This window comes from Musca domestica, unplaced genomic scaffold, assembly GCF_030504385.1.
Source record: "Musca domestica strain aabys unplaced genomic scaffold, Musca_domestica.polishedcontigs.V.1.1 7, whole genome shotgun sequence".
NCBI classification, from domain to species: domain Eukaryota; kingdom Metazoa; phylum Arthropoda; class Insecta; order Diptera; family Muscidae; genus Musca; species Musca domestica.
The window spans coordinates 24,702,787-24,717,979 of NW_026712383.1; the positions used below are offsets into that span (position 1 = coordinate 24,702,787).

Consider the following 15,193-nt stretch of genomic DNA (forward strand, 5'->3'; position numbering starts at 1 on the left):
ATATTCTTTAAAAAATCCACGTTTCTGTTGGTCCTTGAAAAAATAATCTTTAAAAAATCCACGTTTCTTGGATGCTTGAAAAAATATTCTTTAAAAAATCCACGTTTCGTGGATGCTTGAAAAAATATTCTTTAAAAAATCCACGTTTCTTGGATGCTTGAAAAAATATTCTTTAAAAAATCCACGTTTATTGGATGCTTGAAAAAATATTCTTAAAAAAATCCACGTTTCTGTTGGTCCTTGAAAAAATATTCTTTAAAAAATCCACGTTTCGGTTGGCCCTTGAAAAAATATTCTTTAAAAAATCCACGTTTCTGTTGGTCCTTGAGAAGATATTCTTTAAAAAATCCACGTTTCTGTTGGTCCTTGAAAAAATATTCTTTAAAAAATCCACGTTTCTGTTGGTCATTGAAAAAATATTCTTTAAAAAATCCCCGTTTCTGTTGGTCCTTGAAAAAATATTCTTTAAAAAATTCACGTTTCTGTTGGTCCTTGAAAAAATATTCTTTAAAAAATCCACGTTTCTGTTGGTCCTTGAAAAAATATTCTTTAAAAATCCACGTTTCTTGGATCCTTAAAAAATAGTCCTTTAAAAAATCCACGTTTCTGTTGGTCCTTGAAAAAATATTCTTTAAAAAATCCACGTTTCTGTTGGTCCTTGAAAAAATATTCTTTAAAAAATCCACGTTTCCGTTGGTCCTTGAAAATATATTTTTTAAAAAATCCACGTTTCCGTTGGTCCTTAAAAAATCCACGTTTCCGTTGGTCCTTGAAAATATATTCTTTAAAAAATCCACGTTTCTGTTGGTCCTTGAAAAAATATTCTTTAAAAATCCACGTTTCTTGGATCCTTGAAAAATAGTCCTTTAAAAAATCCACGTTTCTGTTGGTCCTTGAAAAAATATTCTTTAAAAAATCCACGTTTCCGTTGGTCCGTGAAAAAATATTCTTTAAAAAATCCACGTTTCCGTTGGTCCTTGAAAAAATATTCTTTAAAAATCCACGTTTCTTGGATTCTTGAAAAATAGTCCTTTAAAAAATCCACGTTTCTGTTGGTCCTTGAAAAAATATTCTTTAGAAAATCCACGTTCCTGTTGGTCTTTGAAAAAATATTCTTTCGTAAATCCACGTTTCTGTTGGTCTTTGAAAAAATATTCTTTAGAAAATTCACGTTTCTGTTGGTCTTTGAAAAAATATTCTTTAGAAAATCCACGTTTCTGTTGGTCTTTGAAAAAATATTCTTTAGAAAATCCACGTTTCTTGGATCCTTGAAAAAATATTCTTCCGAAAATTCACTTTTTTGGGTTAATGGTCGTCGAAAAAATATCCTTTAATGGTCCTTGAATATTTTTGTGTTCAAAGCTCCTCTGATGCGTATGATTATTAAAATTGATTATAAATGTTGCTCATACGCATCTAGTTTTTTACCGCCTTCATTATTCTCATGTCATTGAGACCCCGTGACTTCCAGAAAATATTTTTAAAATAATTTCCTAAAACACCTGTCTCCCCATATCATCGCCCTCAATCCGGTTCCATGTCATTAACCAGTCTAGAATCTCCGCCATAAAAATCACATACAATCTAAGAGCAACAACAACCCGACCAAAAATGGCAACAAATCCATTACTATCACTGATCTGCCACTCATTTCTGTTTCAAAAATTAAAATCATTCGTTACGTCCAATAAGCCATGCCAAAATGAAATTACTTTCATTTAATCAAAGAGGTTCCAATTTTCATAGGTGTGCACGTGTGTGTGGTCTACGCATTATCCTAATGTTGGCTGGCTGGCTGACTGACTAACTGTCGAACTTGTATGGTATGCAAACAGCCAACTAAGTACAACAAAACCATTTAGGCTGCAGACAGCTTTGGGTGCGTTCATTCTATACCTCAAACCGAACAAAAACAAAACTACAACAAAAATAATAGCCTGGTAAACATCACAAATCCATTTCGAAACAGTTGTTGAAACAAGTTTTAAAAATGAAAAGCATTCACCTCTGCCAGCCACGGCACACCTCCTCGACGACTCTCTACCTCCCTCTCCTGGCATTGGCATTTTGGCAAATAAGCGTCATCATTACCAACCACATTAGAAATGTAAGCCATGGTATTTGATTGTAGTCTGAGCAGTTAGATTTAGCATCCACATACACACATATACATTTATGCATGTGTGCGTGTCTGATTGTGGGTTTGACAACCGAAAAATCCAATGTTTGCCCGATGTCGAAAACCCACATTGAAAATATACCGGAAATTATTTTGATTATAATCAACCATGTGTTTGTTGGTTGCGTGTAGGCGTGTGGGGGTGAGCGTTTGATTGTGTGTGTGTGCGAGAGTACGTGTGCATTTGCTTTAATGTATGTAAATGATAGACGATGCAGCAGCCACATTTGTTTGTGCCACATTCCGGGGGAAAACTAAACATCAACACACACACACACAATTTTAAATGGCTGCAAAATCCAACTATTAATTCAAATACATGCTTTTAGGTTTTCGGGAAATGCGTAATGTTTGGCAGCGGAAAAACAAGCAAATATTTTTTCCATTTTCATTTAAATGATCTAAAATATTCAGAGATATGAATACAGGTAAATTTAGGAAATATGAAGGAAATATTTTTCAGTGATTTTTAAAAAAATATTTTTTTTTTTCTAAAGCCGATGAGACGAAGATTTAAAGAAAATTCGAAAAAAATCTCGAAAATATAAAAAATCTCCGGAATATGAATTGTTTAAAAACATATTTTTTACAGAGAATTCAGGAGAAAAATATAGAACATAGGGTCCTCAATATCGGGATTCCAGCTATATCGTTTCACCCAAAACCCAATTCAGTACCATTTAGTATTTTTCGAGGAATTAGAAAAACACAGTTTCAAAAGCACCTCCATATCTTAAGCATACACACCGATAGTGTCATCCAATACCGAATTTAGTACCACATAGTATTTTTCATACCACCATTTTCAATACAATCTCAATTCCAAATACCAACAGAGAAGTTAATATCAAATTTGAGGATATCAGCTCCATCCCATCACCAAAAACCGGATTGTCGGCGGTGATATGGGCGGACAGGTGTTTTAGGAAATTATTTTAAAAATAATTTTTTTGGATGTCGTGGGGTCTCAATGACATGAGAATAATAGAAGCTGTTCAAGAGTAGAGGCGTATGAACAACATTTATAATAAATTGTAATAATTATACGCATCAGAGGCCCTTTAAAACACAAATATTCAAGGACCATCAAAGACCAAGGAACGTGGATTTTTTAAAGAATATTTTTTCAAGGATCAAAAAAATTTAGATTTTTTAAAGAATATTTTTTTTTAACGATAAAAGAATCGTGGATTTTAAAAGAATATTTTTATCAAGTACCAACAAAAACGTGGATTTTTTAAACTATATTTTTTCAAGGACCAACAGAAACGTGGATTTTTTAAAGAATATTTTTTCAAAGACCAACGGAAACGTGGATTTTTTAAAGTATATTTTTTCAAGGACCTACAGAAACGTGGATTTTTTAAAAAAATATTTTTTCGAGGATCCAAGAAACGTGGATTTTTTAAAAAAATATCTTTTCAAGGACCAACAGAAACGTGGATTTTTTAAAGAATATTTTTTCAAAGACCAACGGAAACGTGGATTTTTTAAAGTATATTTTTTCAAGGACCTACAGAAACGTGGATTTTTTAAAGAATATTTTTTCAAAGACCAACGGAAACGTGGATTTTTTAAAGTATATTTTTTCAAGGACCTACAGAAACGTGGATTTTTTAAAAAAATATTTTTTCGAGGATCCAAGAAACGTGGATTTTTTAAAAAAATATCTTTTCAAGGACCAACAGAAACGTGGATTTTTTAAAGAATATTTTTCAAGGATACCAGAAACGTGGATTTTTTAAAGAATATTTTTCAAGGATCCAAAAAACGTGGATTTTTTAAAGAATATTTTTTCAAGGATCCAAAAAACGTGGATTTTTTAAAGAATATCTTTTCAAGGACCAAATGAAACGTGGATTTTTTAAAGAATATTTTTTCAAGGATCCAAAAAACGTGGATTTTTTAAAGAATATTTTTTCAAGGATCCAAAAAACGTGGATTTTTTAAAGAATATTTTTTCAAGGATCCAAAAAACGTGGATTTTTTAAAGAATATTTTTCAAGAACCAACGGAAACGTGAATTTTTTAAAGAATATTTTTTCAAGGATCAATAAGAACGTGAATTTTTTAAGGAATATCTTTTCAAGGACCAATAGAAACGTGAATTTTTTAAGGAATATCTTTTCAAGGACCAACGGAAATGTGGATTTTTAAAGAATATTTTTTCAAGGATCAATAAGAACGTGAATTTTTTAAGGAATATCTTTTCAAGGACCAATAGAAACGTGAATTTTTTAAGGAATATCTTTTCAAGGACCAACGGAAATGTGGATTTTTAAGGAATATTTTTTAAGGACCATTGGGAACATGGATTTTTTAAAGAATATTTTTTCAAGGACAAAAAGACCAAGAAAAGTTGGTTTTTTAAAGAATATCTTTTCAAAGACCAATAGAAACGTGAATTTTTTAAGGAATATCTTTTCAGTGACCAACGGAAACGTGGATTTTTAAAGAATATTTTTTTAAGGACCCACGGAAACGTGGATTTTTTAAAGAATATTTTTTTAAGGACCAACGGAAACGCGGATTTTTTAAAGAATATTTTTCCAAGAGGCCAATAAAAGTGGAGTCCTCAATATCAAATTTCGGAATTGCAGCTCTATTCCTTCATCCAACACACAAATTAGGTACCATTTGCTACTTTCCGCACAAGTACAGCAAATCTCAAGCACAAATGTCATTGGTCATCAAAAAATAATTATTTAGGATTCCAGCTCTATTCCTTCACCCAATGCCAAATTCAGTACTTTTCGATAAACCATAGTATTCTAGCCCTATCGGTTTACACAAATCCAAATTGTACCAAATTTAGTACATAACTACGACATATCCACATATCTCAATCATAGAATCCCATAAAAATCATGTTTCCAAGTTTCAGAATTCGAAATTCCAATTTGTACCAAATCAAGTTTAATTTAGTACACATAAGTACTAATTTTCAAAACTATCTCCATATCCAATCCTATACTCCCACAGAAATCCCAATTCCAAATTTCAGGAATCCACCCTTGTAGTGTAATGTTATTTTCAAAATTCAGAATAGCAGAACTGTTGGTCAAAAAAATCTAAATTGTTCCTAATTCAGAACCAATTTTAGTTCACATAATTCACACGGTGTTCGAATGTTGCCCTGCTGTATTTTGGCCCATTCTCGGCGAAGCGCTCGCTTGAGATGATCGACACTTTGGTATTTTTTAGTGCCAAACTTGCTTTCCAAAATACTTCAGACACAATAGTCCAACGGGATGGTATCCGAAGATTTTGGTAGCCATTGTGCGCTGGAAATGAAGCGAGGAATCTCATTTGCTGAGTGCTATGGTGCTGAGTCCTTTTGGAATGTCCAAGGTCTGCGTCCAAAATGTTTGCGTGCCCTAGGCTTTAATACTCCCTCCAGAATATTTCCGCCATAATATTCGGCATCTATTCGGATGCCATGGTAGATTAATACGAGCGGAGAGCGACCATCGGCTGTTATAGCCGGCACCATGGCTGGCGCTTGAGTTCTGGTAGCCAAGCAAAGGTGCACATTTTCAGCTGACCTCCTTGGCAAGTAAACACGATAATTTTGTTTGTTTACAAACTGCTGGACAAGGAATGTTTTCTCATCGGAGAAAACCGAAAACCGAATTCGGCAATTTACCACTTTCGGTCAAGCGAAGCAACTCTTTATCTCCTTTGAGTCTATTTTCTTTCTGTTGCGGTGTAAGTTCTTGCACTTTTTGGAAGTTCAATGGCCTTACCCCGAGCCCATTTGTCAATATTTGCCGAATGGAATATTGCGATATGTTCAGCCCAGAGCCATTTTTCGGTCAATACGACGTGGGTTTCGATCAGGTCGCTTCTTTACTTTTCGAACCATTTCTGCTGATGTTACTGTTTTCTTCCGCCCACTTCTATGACTTCGCTACCTATGCTACGCTACCAGTATCACGGTATTCACATTTAAATGCTGGAGTGATCTAACGATAGCCACTTGTGGTTTTCCAGCCAAATATAAAGAAATTACACTATCAGGCTTGAATTCCATCAGGAATAACTTTCTTTCTGAAAAATGTTCACCAAAATGTTTTTGTACGCTTGTAAACAATATAATGAGCTGTCACTGGAATTATTTTAACAGCTGTCGGACGAGTGGCTTAGAAGTGACAGCAGTCTGAAGTTGGTTGCGGTTTTTTCATCTCATCTTGTATTAGTACCTTTCCTACACTCATAGTGCGAACCTTTGGTATATATATCACACACTCCATCAGTGACGCTCATTCCAAATTTAAGTGTTCTAGCTCACTGTTTCGTCAAATACAAAAGATTAGTCAAAAAGTACATGTTTAGTACTTTTCGGACACCTACAGAGCGAATTTCCAAAAACCCTCTGGTATATCCATCCATAGCTCTACTTCCTCTTCTTCAAATACTAACAGCCTGTTCCACGATCTCGAAAGAAAATTTGTGCGAACGAAGGCTACTCACTCACTTTCGTATAAGAATGCGTTCCACTAACTTTCGTTCTTTCTTTCGCATAGCCTTACGTGATTCAGTGTTGCTAAATATTTTTTTGGAAAAATTAATCGCGAAATAAAGCAAAAAAAGCGTCAAATGTCTAATTTAAACGCGAAAAAGCAGCAGTGGCTCTGTCTCAACTGACATTTCAGTTGTAAACAAACAAATTGTAAATAAACAAACAAAATAAAATTTCTAGTGATTGTGTTCAAACTATTTGTGCTCTTAGAAAATAAAAAAAAAGAATATTTCCGTACCCCTATTTTTTATGGAGGAGGTTCGAAATGTACCACGGATGCATTTAAGAGATGCTTCGAATTTATTTGAAGTACCTAACAACCAGTAAGTATGATTGTATCTTTACATTTTTGAAATAATAAAAAATGATTTTTTCTAGGTTTGTGGCCAACTTTCGTGTGTCGAAGGAAGTTTTCGGGCTCTTTTGGATATGATGGAAGAGAAGTGGGTGCCCGGTTGCAGAACTACCCAAATCCGCCCCGATTTAAAACTTCTTCTGCTGCTTCCAAAAAATGGCATTCCTCTGGCGAACACAGGATTCTCCTCCATTTACTCAACTAGTGCCCGCAGCTGTGTAGTTGATGATTTTTTCGTGCTGGAATTGAGAAAATAAAAAAATATATATTTGTTGTTCACATATTAAATTGCATTTATTATTTTTACTTACATTTTTGTTTCCATTTTCAATCAAGTAATGTTTATGTTAAAACAATTTTCCTTAATTGTTATTATACGATAGCAAACACACAAGTGACTGATTTTGACATTTGTGTTCGCATGCGTACGAAAGAAAAAAGATAGTGGAACGCAAAATTACACTGAAATGCTTACGTTTTCGTTCGCTTTGATTTTCGTGCAAATTTTCGTTCTGATAGATTTTAGTGGAACGGAAATCAGCTGTTTGTCGTGTAAAAGTTGTGCGAACGTGTTCTTTCGATATCGTGGAACTGGCTGTAAGAGTACCATATTTAGTACTTTCTATATCATTTCAATACGAATTTCCCAAAAAAAAAAAAAAAAAACAGCCGTATCTGACTCCTTCGGCCGAAAAATGACCCTAACCCAAGAATGTAAGATTCTAGCTTCAGCCATTTCATCTGGGAGTTGATGAATCATTAATATAGGTATATAGATTATACTTGTGACCTGGTTTTCTAAAAAAATCTGTTTTCATCTTTTCTCTCTCTCCACCTTCCCACCATTCCCATACCATCCTCATATGTTGAGGCATTTTTTCTGGTTTCCATAGTTAGTGATTTGTGTTTTTAAAATGCCTAGACATAATCGAAACATTTTATGCATATTCGCATGTTGTTTCGGTATTTAGCATATTGGACTATTTAACAACATTTACTATTAAAATTAATGAATACATCGGATGGCATTGGGCCACATTCCGCATTGGTCGACAGACGACAAGCGGCAATTTCGCATTTTGCCAACCCGATGACATAAATGCATAATGTGGAAAAATCACGCGCTATTTTGTAAAATGTTGTGGCATAAAATGAGGCAATGGGCTAGACGTTTTTAGAGGATTGCGAACGGGTATTAAAGGCCTTGTGGATCCTTGAAAATTGATTTGGGTTAAATTATTTTAAATATGAAAATTTAAGAGTTGTTGGAGGGGCCTATATTGTCCATACTCAGATGGTTATTGATTCGGGACTGAAAATAGAAGTATGCTGAATTTTCCCTATTTTCAAAAGCAAGCTATCATTATCAGTCCTAATTAACCTCGTAATAGTTCTTGAAGGTAGTTTTACCGGTAATTCACCAATTTTCACAATAATTTGAGGTTTTTTATTGTTCATAACTCCCCTTAAGAAAATTTAAAATTATCTTCCCGAATTTATATCTCTTCTAAGAAAATTTAAAATTATCTTCCCGAATTTATATCGACATCTCCAAACATACCAAATTTCTCTAATTTTCCCCTTTAAGGCCCCACATCCGAACCCTCAAACTAATCACCTCCATGGCATGTTGCCTACTATTGCATGTTCATTATGACTTTGTTGTAATCCCTGCAATTCACACCGTTCGTTGCATTGCTATTTAATCGGTATTTAAAAAAATTATTTTTTATAAATGGAATGTGCGGAGGAACAACAACACCATGGGTAGTTATTACCAGCTACATTTAAATTGTTAAATGTGACGTTATAAAATTTATCAGTTGAATTTATGTAGGCTGGTTATCCGAACTAATATACAAATAAAGTGAAAATAACTGAAAGTGTAGGGAAGAGTTGCCATATTGCACCAACGCTAAAAATAAATAATATTTAGATTTGAAATAACCCAGTAATAGATTTTTAACACAACTTTTGAGTGTGGATATTTTTGAAGCTAGTTTTTGAAAGAAAATCACAGTTTTTTCTAGATTTTTTTAAAAAAAAAATTTCAAGAAATATTTTTTGGAGACTCATTCCTTAGGGGCCATTCTCAAAGGAGAATTTTTGAATTTTTCGGAAAATCTTATCAAAATCCTTTGGACATGTATATTTACTATATATCTCCCTAGAGTCTTTCGAGATCCTTTTCAACGTAGATTTTTATGAAAAATTTACAGGATACCTTAAAAATAATTTAAAAAATTTTTCAAGTTCTTTTGAAACGTGATGTTTTAAAAACTATGTATTTTTGAGTTTTTCACGATCAATATTTTTCAAAAGTGGATTTTAAAAATAAAATTATTTAAACGTTTAAAAAAAAAACATTTTTTGATAGAATATTTATGTTTCAAAACATGTGGAGTATTTAGAAACATATTTTCAAAGAAACGTAAAATTAAATAATTAAATTTTATACCCTCAGCCGTAAAGTTAGAAAGGGTATATATCATTTGATACGGTCAAAACGTGCCTAGTCGAAATAATGGTTTTAGATCCTAGGTCTCATTGGACCAAATATGTTTCAGGACAATTGGAGAAGATCTAGCGATGTCCGTCCGTGTGTCTGGTACATCGTTATATTTCTGTCAAACTTAGATCGAGTTCGGAGATGGCCAATATGTGTCAACTCCTTCTGGTATCACCCCCACAAAAGGTCGAAATTTCCAAAAAAAAAAAATATTTTCTGGACAGAAAGTGAAACGATAATCTGATTTTGCTCCAACTTTGCAAATCCTAATATTTGCATTAGTGCAAGGTCAGTTGCGAAGATGGATAATATCGGTCAAGTACCTCCCCCAAAAAGTTTCAAAATTTTGTACAATTAAAAATCTTATATAAAGCGCTGTAAATGTCCGATCTTCTTTAAATTACACCCATCACAATATTTTTATTTAACCCATGATTTGGTTTTAAGATGGAATATATCGGTCCACTCCTTCTGGTACCTTCCCCACAAAAAATATATTTTCTGCACAGAAAGAGAATAATCCGATTTTACTCCAACTTTGCGAATCCTAATATTTGCATCAGTGCTATGTCAGGTGCAAAAACGGATAATATCGGTCCACTCCATCAAAATTTTGAATAAATACAACTCTTATAAAATGTGATGTAAGAGTCCGATTGTCTTCAAATTTCACACATCTCAATATTTTTATTAACCCAAGATATGATTTTAAGATGGAATACTCTCCTTCTGGTACCTCCATCACAAAGCTCAAAATTTTCAAAAAAAAAAATGCGATTTTGCTCCAACTTTGAAAATCCTAATATTTGCATCAGTTCTAAGTCAGGTACGAAGATGGACAATATCCATTAACATTTTAAATAATTACAACTCTTATTAAATGTGATGTAAGAGTCTAGGTCAGGTGCGAAAATGGACAATATTGGTTCATTCCATCAAGTACCTCCCCACAAATGGTCAAAATTTTGAATATCCATTAAACGCATAAAACGAGAGATTAATATCCGATTCCATTCAGACTTGGTAAATCTCAATATTTCTATCAACACTTGATCTGTTATAAAGATGATACAGAACGGACCACTTCTTATGGACCCCACACAGGGTCAAAGTTTCGATCATAAAATCCGAAAAAAGAATCCGATTCTCTTAATATTTTACACATACCATTATTTCTACTAACACTAGATCTTCGGTGAAGATGGTATATATCGGTCCACTCCTTCTTGTATGGATTATTTTGAAAAATTATTTCAAAAGTGAATTTTAAAAATAAAATTATTTGAAATATTTTATATGAAACTGTGAATGTTCTCTGAAACGTACAGTGTTACGTTATTTATTATTTATTTTTTCAAGAAAAATATTTTTATTAGTACTTTTCAAAAGCTTTTCCTAAATCTTTGAAACTCGATTTTTTCCAAAACCTTACCAGATTCCTGAAACATGGGGCTTTCAGAAATATTTTCCAAAGATTGTTGAAACCCTGATTTTTTATAAAATAAATCTTGAAAGTCAAAATCTTCTTCAAGATTTCGAAACATGGATTTTTTTAATTTACTTTGCAAGAGTCTTTCAACATCCCTTGAAGTGAGGATTTTTAATATGGAATGTGGTTTTTTAAAAATATATTTTGTTTCAATTTTATTTCCAAATATCCTTTTTCAAGAAGGCCTTCGAGTCGAGATTTCTTATAAATATTTTTCCAAAAAGACTATAGGTTGAGAAATTTTAATTCCTTTTTATACCCTACACCACATAGTGGTAAGGGTATTATGTCTTTGTGCATTTGTTTGTAACATGGAGAAGGAAACGAGATAGACCCATAGTTACTTTTGAGAACCTTCATAGAATCACTTTCTGAGTCGATTTATGCATGTCAGTCCGTCTGTCCGTCCGTCCGTCTGTCCATGTATTCTTGTGAACAAAATGCAGGTCGCATTTATTATCCGATTGAGATGAAATTTTCCAAACAATATTTTTTTGGCCCAAGGACGAAACCTATTGAAATTGGTGAGAATCGGATCGAATTTAGATATAGCTTCCATATATATATTCATCCGATTTCGGGTTAATTGGCCACCAAATGGCCAATATCAGCCCAAATGGCCCGAATTTTGGCACATGTGACCGAGATTAGCCTTAAAGCAAATACAACAAATTTGGAGAAAATCGGTTTAGAAACAGCTATAGCTCCCATATATATGTTTTATCCGATTTGGCGTTTAAGCCTCTCACATTCGTAATATGCAATCCACAAGAATAATATTTGGTACCAGAAAAAAGATACAGCCCAGAAATAGCTGTTTGTAATTTTATCGAAATCGGTTCAGATTTGGATATAGCTTCCATATATATCTTCATCCGATTTCGGGTTAATTGTGCACCAAATGGCCGATATAAGTCCAAATGGACTGAATTTTAGTACATCGGACCAAATTCAGCCTAGAAGCAAGTATATCAAATTTAGTGAAAATCGGTTCAGATATAGATATAGCAACCATATATATGTTTCATCTGATTTAGTGTTTTAGTCCCTTACATTCGTAATATTCACTCTACAACCGTGATATTTGGTACCAGGTATTAGATGGAGCACAGGAATAGCTGTTTTAAATTTTACCGAAATCGGTTCAGATTTGGATATAGCTCCCATATATATCTTCATCCGATTTCGGGTGATTGACCACCAAATGGCCGTAATAGCATCAATTTTGGCAAATCCGACCGAAACCAGCTTAGAAGCAAGTACACCAATTTTAGTAAAAATCGGTTCAGATATAGCTATAGCTCCCATATATATCTTCATCCGATTTCGTGTTAATTGTGCATCAAATGGCCAATATCAGCCCAAATGGCATGAATTTTCGTACATAAGACTGAATTCAGTCTAGAAGCTAATACGTCAAATTTGGAGAAACCCGGTTCAGAGATAGCTATAGTACGTAAAATGCACGATAAAATTAGATAGATTTTGATTTGTACCAAATATCTCATAGAGCTCTGAAATGCCCTGTAAAAACCTTTTTACGAGAGCTCTACTAAATATACATAGTGGTGCAGGGTATCATATAGTCGGCCCCGCCCGACTTTTGAGCTTTCCTTACTGGTTTGTTTCAAAGAACATATGGAACTTCGATTTTTCAAAGATTTTTTTATAGAAATTTTCCAACGTGATACTTGGACATTTTTAAAGAATCAAAGCCCCCTACAATGTATATGTAGTCTTGATCAGTAGATTTAGCGATATTTTTCTACCCGCCTGTCTGTCTGTTGAAATCACTATAGATTCCCCATTATTTAATCTAGAGCTTTGAAATTTGGCTCAAAATTTTATATTATATGCAAGCTGATTGGTATTAAAAGTTGGTCGACGTTTAGGTATAGTCCCCATATAACGGGACTTACAGATTTCCGTTATTTTGAAGGTTTCTGCCACAATTTCCAACTAAATCAGCTGAAACTTCACTTTTAGGGTTCATGGTAAGTCTGTTCTCTCCCTACAAATAATGTTAGGTTCAGGTCCACCAATTTGTACCCCCTATAACGGTACCTCCCAATTATTGGTATTTTGCTGGTTTCTGTCACAATTTCCTACCAAATTGGATGATAACTGATTCTAAATCAGTTTTTTTTTTCGAAAATTAAAAGACAAACATCAGTCTTTTAATTTTCAAGACAAAAAAAAACTGATTTTCGAAAAGTTTGAAAATTTGATTTTCCAAAAAATATAATGAGTTATTTTTAGGATAATTTAAAAATTTGAATTTTTAAAATTGTATTAAAAAAATCCATAATAATATATTAACTTTTTGGGACTGAATTGAAAGTCAATGCCGCCAAATGGTCCTCCTAAGGACAGCATTAAAAATCCACCATAATTTATCCTTCTGAGCAAGAATAAAAAAATGCCAATATATATAGTCCAATTAATAAAAAATACGTTTTTAATTCTTCAGTCTCCTTTGTATAAAGTAAGAAAATCCAAGCCTCCATATGGCACGTTTGGAGTTTAAAAAATATTTATATGTTTCCTCCGAGACAGAATAAAATATTCACGACTAAAAACACTGCTCAATAATTCGAACAAATAAAATACATTAAGTTCGGCCGGGTAGGAACTTTTAATACCCTTCACCTTACCTAATGGGTTCTAATGTTTCCTTACCTTAAGGTAAGGTGAAGGGTATTAAAAGCAAAAATCAACAAAATATCGAATATCGTGAGGTTCCGCTATATGGGGCTACACAAAAACGAGAACCTATATATACAATGTTTCGCCAACGGAGCTAGAACCCATTAGGACACATAATACCAAACTTTATGCAAATCCGCCAAGAAATGTGACAAATATCATCAAAATACCGATTATCTGGAGGTACCGTTATATGGGAGCTATACCAAAACGTGGACCCACACATACAATGTTTCGCCACCCCAACCAAAACCCATAATTACCGACAAATACCTGTTTTTAGACAAATCAATGATAAAATGTGACAAAAATCTTCAAAATACCGAATATCGGAAGGTACCGTTGTATGGGGACTATACCAAAACGTGGACCGATATATCTCATTTTCAATACCAACCATTCTAGACACAATACAAATTGTTCTGCTAAATTTTTACGCTCTACGTCAAAAAATGTTGGCTGTATCGTAATTTCAACAGACAGACAGGCAGACGGACAGACAGACGGACATCGTTAAATCGACGAATATTTAAGGATGTTACAAACGGAATGACAAAGTTAATATACCCTCCTTTCCAAGGTGGAGGGTATAATGAAAAATCTTGGTCCATATATTGTCCTCCTTGCATAGAATAAAAAAATCCATAATTTATAGAGATTGCTAATGAGATAAAATCAAATAATTCATACACATTTATCCAGGACTGTATGTTTTCCTTCTGGGACAGGATAAAAAACTCAGATACATTTATCCAGTCCGAAAACATGTTAACTAGAATCAGTCGGTATTGCCGTCAGCTGCATACTATCAGCCAACATTCGCTTATCGCGAATCTTTATGGCATATCATGTGTGGGGAGGGATATTTGGATATGCGAAATTTGAAGAGAATCAGATGCTTATTTCGCGTTATATGAGAATTAAAATTATTCAAAACTTTGACCCTTTGTGGGGAAGGTACCAGAAGGAGTAGTCCAATATAAACAATCTTTACACCAGATCTTGTTTAAGTAGAAATATTGGGATGTGATAGATTTTAAAATAATCTGATTTGAATAATTGTCTGATGAGCTATATGGATATTCAAAATTTTTACCCGCTGTGGGGGGAGGGGGTGCTAGAAGGTGTGGACCGTTATAGCCCATCTTCACACCAGATCTTGTGCTGGTAAAAGTATCAGAATGTGTATAATTTGAAGACAATCCGCCTCTTATTTTACATTTTATACTAGTTATAATTATTCAAAATATTGACCCTTTGTGGGGGGGGGGGGGGGGTTGGTACTTGATGGAGTGGACCGATATTGTCCAGTTCCACACCTGACCTAGCACTGATGCAAATACTTGGATTTGCTAAGTTGGAACAACATATGATGATCCTTTCACTTTCTGTGCAGTAAAATATTTTCTTTGAAAATTTCATCTTTGTGGAGT

At 33.7% G+C, this 15,193-nt stretch overlaps 1 protein-coding gene and 1 long non-coding RNA gene across 2 annotated transcripts in view; both read left to right on the forward strand.

Annotated features, from left to right (window-relative positions):
• Window positions 1-15,193, forward strand: part of LOC101899204 (muscle M-line assembly protein unc-89) — a 293,843-nt gene that overhangs the window by 188,865 nt on the left and 89,785 nt on the right. The gene's annotated exons all lie outside the window — the stretch shown is intronic.
• Window positions 6,946-7,366, forward strand: LOC131806048 (uncharacterized). Its single transcript, XR_009343941.1, has 2 exons — window positions 6,946-7,024; window positions 7,080-7,366. It is a non-coding gene; the product is annotated as an uncharacterized LOC131806048 (long non-coding RNA).